The sequence below is a fragment of the Pygocentrus nattereri genome, chromosome 22, assembly GCF_015220715.1.
Source record: "Pygocentrus nattereri isolate fPygNat1 chromosome 22, fPygNat1.pri, whole genome shotgun sequence".
Taxonomy (NCBI): Eukaryota; Metazoa; Chordata; class Actinopteri; order Characiformes; family Serrasalmidae; genus Pygocentrus; species Pygocentrus nattereri.
In genome coordinates, this window is record NC_051232.1 from 16,881,557 (window position 1) to 16,895,966 (window position 14,410).

Below are 14,410 nucleotides of genomic sequence, written 5' to 3' on the forward strand. Positions count from 1 at the left end.
AAATTGATGTGAGTACCATTTTAAAAAGAAAAGGGACGTGACTGAAGACTGTGGGGAAAAAAACACGGGATCCAAAATAAAACCCAAAGCTAAGACATTTGCACTGTACTAAAACACTCTTGGAATACCATGGGACTCACACACACACACACACAATCCAAGCTGCTTATCCTCCTGGGTCATGGGAGTGCTGGAGCCTATTTTGCAGACAAAAGGAAACACCCTGGACAAGTCACCACCCCATCAACAGGCAGATGGTCTAAAACAGAACCTCGTAACAGCTAAGACATTTACACGGCACTAACATGGCGAAAATAGACTGCAAAGTTTTTTAGATGAGACACGATCAAATGTTAAAAAATGCAGAATATAAAAACAGAATCACACAAAAACCAAGACATTTTTATTGAACAAGCAAGGATAAAGTAAACTTATAATACCATTCTTTAGACGGGACAAAAAAGCAGGGTCTAAAACAGAACCACGTAAAAGCCAAGAAATTTACATTGCACTAACGTGGCTAAAATCTATGGCACATATGATTTTTAGACATTCTTAGGCATATGATAGACATCTGTGGAATAAAGCAAGATATAAAATAAAACTACATAATCATGAATATTCTTACAGTAGACTTGGGTGAAAATAAACTGGAATAGCATCTTTTTAGATGCACAGGTCGCCACTTCATCAACAGGAATGTGATCTGAAACAGAACCATGTAAAAGCTAAAACATTTAAATTGCACTAACATGGCTAAATTAAATGTTTAATGCCATCTGTAGATGGGACACATACAGCATACTAACACAGTTAAAGCAAAGGGCCGCAGCCAACAGTTGTCAAATAAGAGCAAGATGTAAATCAGAAGAATGTAAAAGCCGTGATATATTACTTCAGTAGCTGCAGCGTCAGATAGCAATATTTGTTCACCCTCACCTCTAGAGAACATTGGGTTATTTTAATACCCAGCTCATTTTCTAAAGACTACACCACAGTTTGTTTTTTTGTGATACTGTCTCTCTTTCCTTTGGTCTAGATCAGTGGTCCCCAAACCCTGGGCATCGGACCAGTACCGGTCCATGGATCAATTGGTACCGGGCCGCCCAAGAAATAATTAATTATTTCCGTTGTATTTATTAGCTGAGTCTGAACAATCTTCTATTTTGAAAAATGACCGGATTCTCTCGGTTACATCTCCGTCACTTGAGCGCCAAAAATTTAACCCACAAGCTAGCAAAATGAGTAAAAAATAGACGTCTTTGGAAAGTTTCTTTTCGAAGGGGAAAAGGCCCAGTGAAGAAACTTCCAAGAAAAGGAAAGCTTCTAAAAGAAAATACCAGGAGTTCTACTTGAAATATGGATTTGTCGCGACAGGTGATTCCCTCAGACCAAGCCTGCTCTGCATAATATGCGGCGAACGACTCTCTAATGAAGCAATGAAGCCTTCAAAATTGCTTCGCCACTTGGAGACCAAGCACCCGGGATTTTTTGTGAGACTGAGCCTGAGCCTTCATTCTCACAGCTGGTGCACGATCACCTCTCTTTGCTTTTAAAAGAGTTCGAGCGCTACTTCCCAACCAAAAAGGCACGAACTGGCAAGGGATGGATCCGTGACCCATTTATCAACAAACCAGGTGAATCTAGCACGTCTGTGCAAGAAGAAGATCAACTGCTGGAGATCACAAACGACTGCGGCTTTAAAAGTACTTTCGAGACAACAACTCTGCCGATGTTCTGGATTAAAGTCATGGCAGAATACCCGGAGATTGCCACCACAGCAATGAAAAACCTGTTGCCATTTCCAACAACCTATCTGTGTGAAGCGGGGTTTTCTGCAGTGACAGCAACCAAAAGAAGACAATGGAGTAGACTGGACATAAGCAACACACTTCGGGTGTCAATGTCTCTAATTACCCCCAGATGGGACCATCTCCTTGCAGCAAAACAAGCTCAGGGCTCCCATTGATTTAGCGTTATCCATCCATCCATCCATTTTCTAAGCCGCTTCTCCGTCAGGGTTGCGGGGGGTGCTGGAGCCTATCCCAGCAGTCTTCGGGCGGAAGGCAGGATACACCCTGGATGGGTCGCCAGTCCATCGCAGGGCAGACAGACAGACCGGGGAATCGAACCCAGGCCCTCCTCACTGTGAGGCGACAGCGCTACCCACCACGCCACCGTGCCGCCTGATTTAGCGTTATGGTTAGTTAAAATTTTCATGCCCTTTATATTCATTTTTGTGGCATCTGTATTGTGGCGCAGCTGTTGAAAAATAACATTCAGGGAGTATTTAATAATAAAAAATTTAACTGTTGTGTATGTATATTTAAATAATAAAGAAAGAAATGCGGAATTGCTGGTTCTTGTTCTTTATTTTTATGTTTATTTTTTCCACCTGTATTTTTTATAACATTTATTATTATATTATTTATTATTATATTATTATTTATTATCACGTTTATTATATTCGCATTATAAACAATCTATGTACACCTGCCCCCCCCAGATGGTGGACTCAAAGGGCTAAAGTGGGATAATTTACACACATTTGTGATTGTTTATTGATCTGACGTTTTGCAGGGATGCAAGCGTTCTGTTACTCTCAGATTCACCACTATGACAACAGCAGGTACAGATGCTTATCTTCTATATGTATACAAATTTAAATTTAAATTTATAAATAAAAATGTGCTCCACAATCCATAATCAAACACATACCATTGTATTGCTTGTCGTTTGTTATTTACAGCACCTTGTAATGCAGGAATAATGAGTCTTTGAATAATCTGCTGCTTTAACACTTCACACTTTACAGAGTACAGCAAATGTGCACTGGAAAAATGTGCAGTGGTTTTGAATTGTGAATTAGCATGGTTCAGTTCTTTGGTGCAGGTGGAATGTACGTATGTCAAAACTACTAAAACTAAAAACGCTCGACAGGTATTATGTTACCACCAAGCTAACTGTGATTCACATTAACATTCTTTCACCATTCTAGGCTAAACACAAATATTTGACACTTAAGTACATTCCATATTTTATTTGTAGCTTGTAACAGACATATAAGCATATAAGAGTGTGTGAAATAACAATCACAGCCATGATGTTACACTTGATAACACATGACATCAAGTGTTCTATTACTTTTATGCAACAGTTAAATCAATAAAGCAAGAAATGAATAAATTGGACCGTAAATGTGACTTTCAACAAGTTAACAATTCCATAACATGTAATGAGCTCATCTCACTCACTGCACAATCGGCTCTTCGTTCTCCAGCCCCTTACGCTAAATTCCGAAAAGTTTAGTACCACTGAGGAAGCTTTTTTGTTTATTGCAGCAGTTTTATGGCTCAGTCTGATTTGGTCAGACTCTGAAGATGAGACTACATGTTTGGCAAATGGTATTGGGTTCATTTCTGGCTGATTCCAGGTTGTTTAGGTGCTCTGTCACAGCTGCCGACTGAAAAGCTGCTCAGTGGTGATGACAGTTTGGGAATTTAGTGTAGTCTCATCTTCAGAGTCGGACCAAATTGGCTGTCAATCAAATGTAATCTTAAAAGCATCCATTTTTTGTTGTTTCTTACGCAGAGTAAGAAGTAAAAACATTGGGCTTGAGCGCTCTCCAACAGCTGTATATGTGAAAAGCCGTGATGTTATGGCGAAATAACGCTTCTCAACCAATCAGTTTGCGTGGCCCAAACTTACTGTTGTATAATAATATATTTTAACTTGTAGGTAAACTACGAGCATTTTTTTAAAAAAAGTAGCAAGCAAGAATATATTACTAAAGGAACTGAATGTACATTTACAATCACATTACTATCAGCTCCATCACCAATTTATTGTGTTCCAGCCCATTTTCAGTCCCTGGCATTGCTGTTAATTTACCAGCAGCAGGTTAAAGTGAAAAGCAAATGTTTTTGCTTGCTTCTGAAGTGATTTCAAGATGAACAGCACTGCAATTCCAATTCTGAAAATCTCTATAAGAACATCCTCACAACCAGAAGTGCATCAAGAAAAAGAAACCTGCATGAAAGGAGGCAGCTCAACAACCACAAGAGGGCACCATCCGACTAATGCTACCGGATGAAACAGTATCTGTAAACCTGAGGCAGACAGTGACATTCCTACTGAACTGTCTTAGGGGCACTCAGCTATCAGTAGTGTGGTTCATCACAAAGCAGATCTTAACGGCTGAGAAATGTTTGCACCATAGTAAAATGCTCCAATAGCACCAAGCTAAACTATTTAATGGTTATTGAGGTTGATGAAATTTTGATCACAAGTTTTTTTTTTATTTAATATTGTATATACTGCTCTGGATATTATATTTTGGAGCTGTTTTTAAGCTAAAAAAGTTAATAAGCTAATTTAAGTCAATAAACCACTCGATTCTGCATTTCAAGTGTTTTCAAGCTTAACCATGTCCTATGAGTGCCTAACATCACCCTTTAACCACAGTAAAAACATGAACTGTTTGTTTACCTTCAAAACTGTGGCTGTGTATGTATGATAAGCTTTGAGGTTGTTTAGCCATAAAGCAAAATGTGAAGTGTACTGGAAAGAATCAAATCAGACCACAAAAAGAATAGAACAGAACACTGAGACCAGCTTGAGAGGTGGACAAAAAACATGATTCAGCAATCTGAGTGAAACAGCCGAGGGCCACGGGAGAGTATAATGATCCAATACCACAATAGAGGTCATTAAATTGATAATAGTGATTACGGTTTACAAACTGGACTCCTAAATCAGTTTCACCACCACAGAGCTTCTGCTGTAGAACGCTGTGCAAACCTCACCTGCATGAACTGACCTTTCTGATGATGCATTCTTTAATCATAGACATTGCTTTCCTGCTTTTCCCTTTTCCATATTCAGTATTGGTCATTCTCTGCTGTTATTGTTTGCTATCCGATGTTGACCAGAGGAGGTTGGGTTCCCCTTTGGAGTCTTGGTTTTTCTCAAGGTTTCCTCCTCTTGCTCTTAGTGAATTTTTCCTTGCCACTGTCACCAGTGGCTTGCTCACGGGGGCTCGACCTGGATTTCTTCTGTAAATTTTGTAAATCTGCTTTGTGACTATGCCTGTTGTAAAAAGCGTTGTATAAATAAACTTTAACTTTGACGCCACCAACTGAAACGGTGCCTGGGAACTCTGGAAATGTTGGACTAATGCTTTCTGGAACAACACGGTTCAATATCTTTAAAAATCTACATGTCAAAATATCATAATTTCTGTTCTGAATGGTTTATCTAGAGGGCTGAGAAATTAATCAAGACTCTGGAACATGTCCGTTGCAAGAATAGGCAAGACACAAAAGTTGCACTTGGTGGCACTTGATGGTCCTTATTAGGAAAACACAACCCAGTGAGCAAAACTATATCAGCCAATGTGTTTGTTGGTATTTTACAAAATAAGTGAGTAGGCTTGTTTTATCTGCATTTTCACTGCATATAGCAGCCAATGGCCAGAAGCTGTTGCATCCAAGTATGTATCAGACAACTGTTCAAGAGCTAGTACGTAACTACTGCACTACTTTGAGGTGGAGTGGAAATTCTAGTAAGAAGGTAACTGCCTTGAGTGATTATTATATTAAGCATGGTGATATGGTGCTGGATAACATAACAGACAGTGCTGCACTGAGTTCAGTACGGTTTTGCAATTTTCATTCATAAATTATGTGAAGATGAACAGCAGCAGAAAAGTGGGAACAGAACAGACTGAATCTTCTTCCTATGTGATTTTTACAGCAGCCATATTTTGCATTGGGCGGCACGGTGGCGTGGTGGTTAGCGCTGTCGCCTCACAGCGAGGAAGGCCTGGGTTCGATTCCCCGGCCGGGCGGCCAGGGTCCTCTCTGTGTGGAGTTTGCATGTTCTCCCCGTGTCTGCGTGGGTTTCCTCCAGGTTCTCCGGTTTCCTCCCACAGTCCAAAGACATGCTAAATTACCCCTGGGTGTGAGTGTCTGTCTGTCTGTCTGCCCTGCGATGGACTGGCGACCTGTCCAGGGTGTATCCTGCTTTTTGCCCGAAGACTGCTGGGATAGGCTCCAGCATCCCCCCGTGACCCTGACGGAGAAGCGGCTTAGTGGATGGATGGATGGATATTTTGCATTGTTGCCACCTACAGGTGATACAGGTTCTCCCTCATTATGCACTCATTTAAAAGCCGTTTTTCAGGTCAGTCATCTTCAAATAATGAAACAGCCGTTCTCTTCCTTCAACACTGTCTTCGCATTCTAACCTAGGCTGGTTAGCAGGTTTCATCTTGACAGAAACAATGGAACAAAACACAGTCCAAAAGCAGAGTCAGGGCAGAGCAGAGGGTCAGAGGAAAAAAACACATACAAAAAGAGCCAAGACCGAAAAATCCCAGAGAAAATCCAAAGATTTAAGTAAAAAAAGCTAGCCATGTCAAAAAAAACAAACAAACAAAAGTCCAAAAGTTGCAGGGGAATAGGCTCAGAATCGCAGGGACACAGTAACACTGATAATCCAGTCATAATCTCTTATTATTCAAATGGTCAAGTAAACAGCATATTCTGATTTCTTAAATCTTGAGTAAGGTCTAGAAATTCGATTAAGAAATCTGATAGAGAGCTGGATCTTAGCTCAGTAATCAGATTTAAACTCTTCCTCTGATTTCTCAGTCTGCGCATGTGCAAAACAGACAGCAGTACCAGAAATAAGCAAGCAGCATTACTAAGAGATGGTAGCAAAACACTTTTGGAGTGATGCTAAAACCAACTACATGCTTGACAAAATGAAGGATTTAATTTTCTTCCTCTTCTAGATATGTATGCTCATATTTAGAGGTAAAGTGTTTTTTAAAAAAACACAGCTTAAGGTTTTACATTATGTTTACATCATGTCTTCTTGGGTTAATTGGCTGGTTGCAAAACATCTGATTAATGCCTGATTCATGTAGACCTGGAGTTTTCCTATTATGTGATTACTGAAGTGCAAGTAAACACAATTGGATTACTGACAAAATCTGTTGTAAACACAGTGCTTTGACTGAGGGTATTTGTAGGAGATGCTTTTGAGTGGAGACTGAGAACAGGTGTGTGAGAGTGATGGTATTTGGTATTTAACGAGTTACAGTGCTGTTTCTGTTTATTTAATAATTACATCAGCTTCCATAAGGTTACCATTGGCCTGTAATCTTGAATTTTTATTTCTAGATGTGGGCCACATATTTCTAGATTCCTAGGTGTGGGCCACATACATCATACTGCACTAGTTGTCCAGCACTCAGGCACACTTCTTACTACAGGTATCAGCCCATACATGGCACTGATGACATCACCAGAGTCCGATGCCCTGCGACCCAAGCCGTATGCGACCCCATAGTACACTGCCAGCTGGGAAACTATCTCATCTAATCTAAGCTGCTTATCCTTCTGGGTCGTAAACGCTCATTGGACAGAAGATAGGAAACACCCTGGATGGGTCATCAGTCCATCACAGGGCAAACACAGACATATACGTTCACACACTCACACCTAGGGCAAATTTAGTATCTCCAATTGGCCTGACTGTCTTTAGACCGTGGGAGGAAACCAGAGCACCCGGAGTAAACCCACTTAGATACAAAAAAAAATAATAATTTCTGATGTCTAAAATGTTGGGACACCTATGAAGCTGAAATCTGGTCATTGTTAAATGTGTAAATATCGTACGCTCTTGTGTATTCACATCTGCCTTTAACACCATGATTCCCCAGACCCTGGCTTACAAACTCCACATACTTGGACTGAGCACCTCTCTCTGTAATTGCGTCCTGGACTTCCTGACTAACAGGCCGCAGTCTGTGAGTATCCACAACATCTCCTCCTCCACCATCATCCTCAGCACCGGCTCCCCTCAGGGCTGTGTGCTGAGCCCCCTCCTGTTTACACTGCTCACATATGCCTGCTCAGCTATGCATCCAGGCTGTCATATTGTAAAGTTTGCGGACGATATGGCAGTGGTTGGATGCATCACAAATAGTGATGAGTCTGGCTATAGGCAGGAGGTGGAACATCTGGAGAGTTGGTGCAGTGAGAACAATCTCTGCATCAACGTGAAGACGACAAGGGAGATGATTGTGGATTTCAGAAGGGGCAACACCATCCCTCCCCTCCCCCTACATGTCGGTGGATCTGCAGTGGAAGTGGTCTCCAGTTATAGGTACTTGAGCGTACACCTAAGTAACAATCTTACCTGGAGTAATAACACTTCCAGCCTGATCAGGAAGGCAAATCAGCGCCTCTACTTCCTCAGAAGGCTGAGTCGTGCTGGACTCGGGAGCTCAGTCCTCACCTCATTCTACAGATGTGTGGTGGAGAGCGTTCTGTGCTCCAGCATAACCGTGTGGCACGGAAGCTGCTTTGTGGCAGAAAGGAAAGCTCTGCAGAGGGTGGTGAAGGCTACACAGAGGACTGTTGGAGTCAGCCTTCCCATCACCATGGACATTTACACCTCCAGATGCAAGAAAAGGGCCACTGGCATGATGAAGGACCCCACTCATCCAGCACACACACTTTTTGTTCCTTTCCCCTCAGGTAGGAGGTTGCTGAGCATTAAGAGCAAAACAACCAGACTGAGGAACAGCTTCTTCCTTGAAGCTGTAAGACTCTTAAATTCCAATTAGACAATCACTGCAATGGCACTTCATGTCCACTTATTTATTGCTGCTGTACTGAATCAGTGCCTCCACTATATCACCCATACATGTCACTTTATACATTATCAGTATTAAGATGTACACCTCCTACCTCGTACTCATACTGCTGTGGTCCATGCTGCTGTTATTTGTCCACCCCATTATTTGCACTTTCTATTTATTGTTTATGTTACTTTGGGAGTTGACTGGACCGTGAGTACAATGTTTCATTCCACCTCATGTACCACATGTGATGTGAATGACAATAAAGCCTTATCTTATCTTATCTTATCTTGTTTCAGAAACAAACACTCAGATGCTACAGATTGACTCTGTGGTCTCTGGGGCTGTTGTCTGTTCCCCTGCCATCACACTGCTGTACATCAAGTTTAACATTGAGAGAGACCAGTTACAGACAACATTTCTGTAAGTGACAAAGGAAAATAACGAACTGAAGACCAATTACACAACTGTGATCCATCAGCTCCTGCTTGAGGCAGCTTCAGAACTTATCTAATTGGGGTGATCAAATAATCCCTACTTAGGTCTCTACTTGAGCCACTTGGTCAAATGGGTAACACTTTACATTAAGGTTTGCACATTCAAGATTAATTAGGTTCTTAATAAGTTTTAAACTATGTTTCATATTTCTATATTATTTAAGTGATCACTAAGCATTAGTTCTAACTTAGTCACTGATTACATTCTTAGAAATCAGTAATTGATAACACTTAACCGATAGTAATCACCACGACTCCAGGACTGGAAACTGGATCCAGCCTGCTCTGGATACATCATGACAGCCTAGATATATCATGACCAGGAGTCCGAACAGTAGTGTAGTCTATGTTTGAGTCAGTTATTAGAAAACTCTATAGCAGAGCTACTTACAAGATAAAAATGCAAATGTAAGAAAATGGAGCATTATTTTATGTCTGTTGCAAGCTGAGTGTATGTATGTGTTTAGAATCCACAGTGAAGGCCATACAGCAGGACTGGATTTTGTTCCAAACTAGTGTTTACTACATTGCTACTGAGAAGAAGAGCTGGAACAAGAGCAGAAAGAACTGCACACACAAAGAAGCAGACCTGCTGATCATAAACAGCAAAGATGAACAAGTGAGAGAGAGAGTTAAAGAGGTGGGGGCGGGAGCAAGGTGAACATTTTCAGCTTTATGTTTAAAAAAAAAAATTAAGCTTTAATTTTAGCATATTTTGCCTTTTTTAAAGTGCAAAGCTCATAATTCATAATTCATTACTTGTGTAATGCACTGCAGGGAGTTTGGAGGCATTTCAATAAACAAATTGGTACAAAGTTAGCTAGCACAGCCTGTAAATTCCAGGAGCAACAAGCAAATGACAAACCTTTTAAGGATTTTTGATCATACTGCAATGTGACGAGAGACTGTAAGGATGACTATGAACATGTCTCCCTGTTAGTAGCTTGTTAGTTGCTTTTCAGCCCCCAGAGGGTAATGGATCTTCAAAGCAATCTTGAGACATCCACGACTACTATGTCCAAAATGACAGGGTTGGGCAAAAAACTAGTGATGGCTGAAAACTGAACAGACGGTCCTGAAGGAATTCAGTAATGTATTCTGTTACAATATAGAAAAATTCTTTATAAAACCAGGAAACCTTTTGTTTTACTTAATTAATACTGTTCGTTGCTGTTGAGGGTTGGCAGGTTTATTCATGGACTTATTGTATATATTTCAGAAAAAAAATGCATATAATTTAAATGGCATTCTGAAAATTCATAACTTTTTGTGTACTGCTGCTCCTACAATCCCCCAAACCAGGATCCAGTACAACACCGTTACTAAGCTTATTACTCGACAAAACATCCACTACTGAGGAGTTTATTATTTGATCCTCCCTCAAAAGACCTTGTTAACATTGGCATTAATAACTGGCTCATACATTGGCTTATCAGCTTACTCAGGCCTTGCATTAACTATACGTTGTTGTGTCGTCATGTAGCATCAAATACCAGTTTCAGTGGGTTGTAAGTCTTCTTCTGTCTACTTCTACTGTATTCTTCATTACTCTCAGTTGTGAAAGGAATACACCAGCCAGACCAGGAAAACCCCTTTCTGATGATGTCTCAAAAGGTGGAAAAAACCTGAACCACTACAGCTGCTTTGGGGTTGATTTTTGAGGGTGAGTTATTTGTAATGTGTTTTCTAGCTTGTGTATTGTGTGTGTAAGAAGAACGAGCACTGTCGGTAATACTTTATGGATGAATAATTTATGAATGAATATTTTTGCCTCTTACAACAAACACAAATGACATGGTCTTAATGACAGAGGCTTAATGACAAATGACAGAGGCTTAATTAGAGAGGGAAAAGTGCTTTAAACCTTATTCTCTAAATATAACGATTCAGATAGAAAAATAAATAATTATAAAAATAAACAAACAAAAGAAACAATTTCCCTATCTGTAGGTTATAGGGACATGAGGGAAGATAAAGGTAAAAAGCTGCAAAATATATGAAATTAGAGATGTTAACATGCAGTATTTCTTTAAAAAAAACTTTTACAACAGCTGTTTTTTTCCACAAAATTTTCCACAAAATTATGAAAAGCATTTTACATGAGTTACATGAGTTACATCAGTTTGGTGGACACAAGGCAGGCAGCAAAAATCACTTTTTTAAAAATACATTTTAAATATAGCACTTGAAGTATAGCAGCAGTGAGTGTGAATTTACTGAGAATGAGCTAAGAGAGAGTGGGCATTGAGTGTGCAGCTTTTGGCCAGACACAGCTTTGTAAGAACGTGGACACCGTTTTTTTTTTTGGTTGGAATAATTCTCCTCAAAAGTCCTAATTTTTACAACAGTTTTAGGGGCCATATCACAGAAAGTCAAAATTCTCTTTTTTAAAATAGGTAAAGTAAAGTAGCATGTGAAGTGGTATATAAATTCTGTTAAAGTTTTAAAACATGCTGTTCACTCCCCAGAGCAAACACTGCATAGGTGGACACCAAGCTGCAGACACAGCCTGTTTGGAATGCACTGTTTTTGTGCATTAAAACTCTCTATATTTGCCTATTCAGTCTATAGAGGTTTAGCACCATCCCTTTCAGGCTGAAGTCATAAGGAGTGTTTCAGCCTGGACTGTGTTTTGAAAAGTCTTTAAGGTACAATAACAAAAACAACCTTTTAATTCTAAAGGATTAAGAAAAGTGTACAAAGGGCATGTGATTACAGCTGTTATTGGCACCTAAAACCATTTAAACAGTTCACAGTTCATCAGACACACTACATCTAATGCACTTAAGCTCACAGAATAGACTTAACTACTGCATTTCTGTCTATACTGCAGAGTAGCAATGTATGCAAGAAATCGCATCTTGGCATGTGACTCTTAAATCTATTTAATATTTTTCATTTTGAGATCGTTATAAGAAAGTGATGAAAGCAAATGAAATTAGCTTGAAACAAGCAAACTTGTGTCAGTGCAGTGGAATAATTTCACTTGGTGGGAGTTTAACCTTTTGCTTTTTAATTTCACCAGTACATTAATCTCAGAAACAAATTAATCCAGCTCAATAAAATCTTTCAAACCAGAACTGCATCAAAAGAATCAGAAGAAAGACAATTTATTGTTAAGTGTGAGAAACTAAAGTAACTGTAAAGTAAGAACAGAGGAAAATGCACTTGTATTATATGATTAAAACATTAGAGACGTTTAATGTCGAACTGGCCAGGCTATTTATTATTACATACCAAGTACATGTAGCTCAAAATTATATTACGTAATTTCCCATTATTTGTACAATTTGTGCAAAAGATATCATGATATGCAAAAATAATCAGCTATATATACACACCTTTATAAAACCCCATATCTCCAAAATGGCAACTTTACAGAAGAATGAAAAACCTACTTTACATTTAATGTAAGTCAATGGAACCAGACTTTTTACCATCATTTAATTTCCATTATATATATATATATATATATATATATATATATATATATATATATATGTGTGTGTGTGTGTGTGTGTGTGTGTGTGTGTGTGTGTGTGTGTGTATAATATATATATTATACACACACACACACACACACACACACACACATATATATATATAAAGATCACTTGTTTCAGAAGGGTCAAATTATTGGCATGCATCAAGCAGAGAAAACATCTAAAGAGATTGCTGAAACTACTAAAATCGGGTTAAGAACTGTCCAACACATCATTAAAAAGTGGAAGCACAGTGGAGAAACATCATCTTCGAGGAAGGAATGTGGTCGGAAAAAAATCTTGAATGATCGTGATCAGTGATCACTGAAATCAAATCATAGAAACACAACAGTAGAACTCAGGGATATGTTTAATAGTGAAAGTGAGAGCATTTCCACATGCACAATGCGAAGGGAACTCAAGGCATTGGGACCAAACAGCTGTCTACCCTTAAGAAAACCACTTATCGGTGAGGCTAACCGGGCAAAAACAGCATCGATTTGCTAGGGAGCATAAAGATTGGACTCTGGAGCAATGGAAGAAGGTCATGTGGTCTGATGAGTCCACCCTGTTCCAGGGTGAGGGGCACATCAGGGTAAGAAGAGAGGCTGCTGAAGTGATGCACCCATCATGCCTAGTGCCTACCATATTAGCCTGTGGGGGCAGTGCTATCTGGGGTTGCAGCAGTTGGTCAGTAGGTTCAGTAACGTTATGTGCCCAAAGAATGAGGTCAGCTGACTACCTGAATATACAGAACGACCAGGTTATTCCATCAATGGATTTTTTTCTTCCCTGATGGCACAGGCATATTACAAGATGACAATGCCAGGATTCATCGGGCTCAAACTGTGAAAGAGTGGTTCAAGGAGCACGAGACATTATTTTCACACATGGATTGGCCACCACAGAGTCCAGACCTGAACCCCATTGAGAATCTTTGGGATGTGCTAGAGAAGACTTTGCGCAGTGGTCTAAATCTCCCATCATCAATACAAGATCTTGGAGAAAAATGAATGCAACTCTGGGCCGAAATAAATGTGACATTGCAGAAGCTTGTGGAAACGATGCCACAGCGAATGCACGCCGTAATCAAAGCTAAAGGCAGTCCAATGGAATATTAGAGTGTGTGACCTTTTTTTTGGCCAGGATGTATGTATGTATAAGTATATACATGGGACAGAGAGGTAGAGAGAGAGAGAGAGAGAGAAATAGAGAGAAAAGAGAGAGAGAGAGATAGAGAGAGACACTTTTTCAAAGAGCTTATTAAATTCATGTCACAGCAAAAAAGAAAACATGAACAACAAAATAACAATTATGAATGTTTTCATCATGTTACACCAAATCAATTATTATAACAATGACATTATAGTTATTCTTTTAATCATTACATTGTGTTCTTATCATTATTTCTTATAAAATCAATTTCTAAAAGCTCTTCTGACAGTGTTCCATCCTAACATTTTGAAAATAAAAAAACACCTAAAAAAAATTCTAAAAATAAAGAAAAGTTTTCTTTGTGTAAATTCCGACTCTCATACATGCTCTAGCAACTTCTTCAGTTCCCTTTAAAGGAGCAGTTCTATTTTCGTTCTTTCCTGCGAACGTCATAATTTCTTCTTCAGTTCTAGTTTGTGCTTTGCAGCTGATCTCTACAATATTTGATTTTGCCGTAGCTAATAATGGCATCTCACCATTCCACATTTGCTCTGTTGCATGTTTATTCCAACTTGCTTGTTTGGTCCTCCGTTTTTGCCAGTATAGACTCTAAACTGACACTT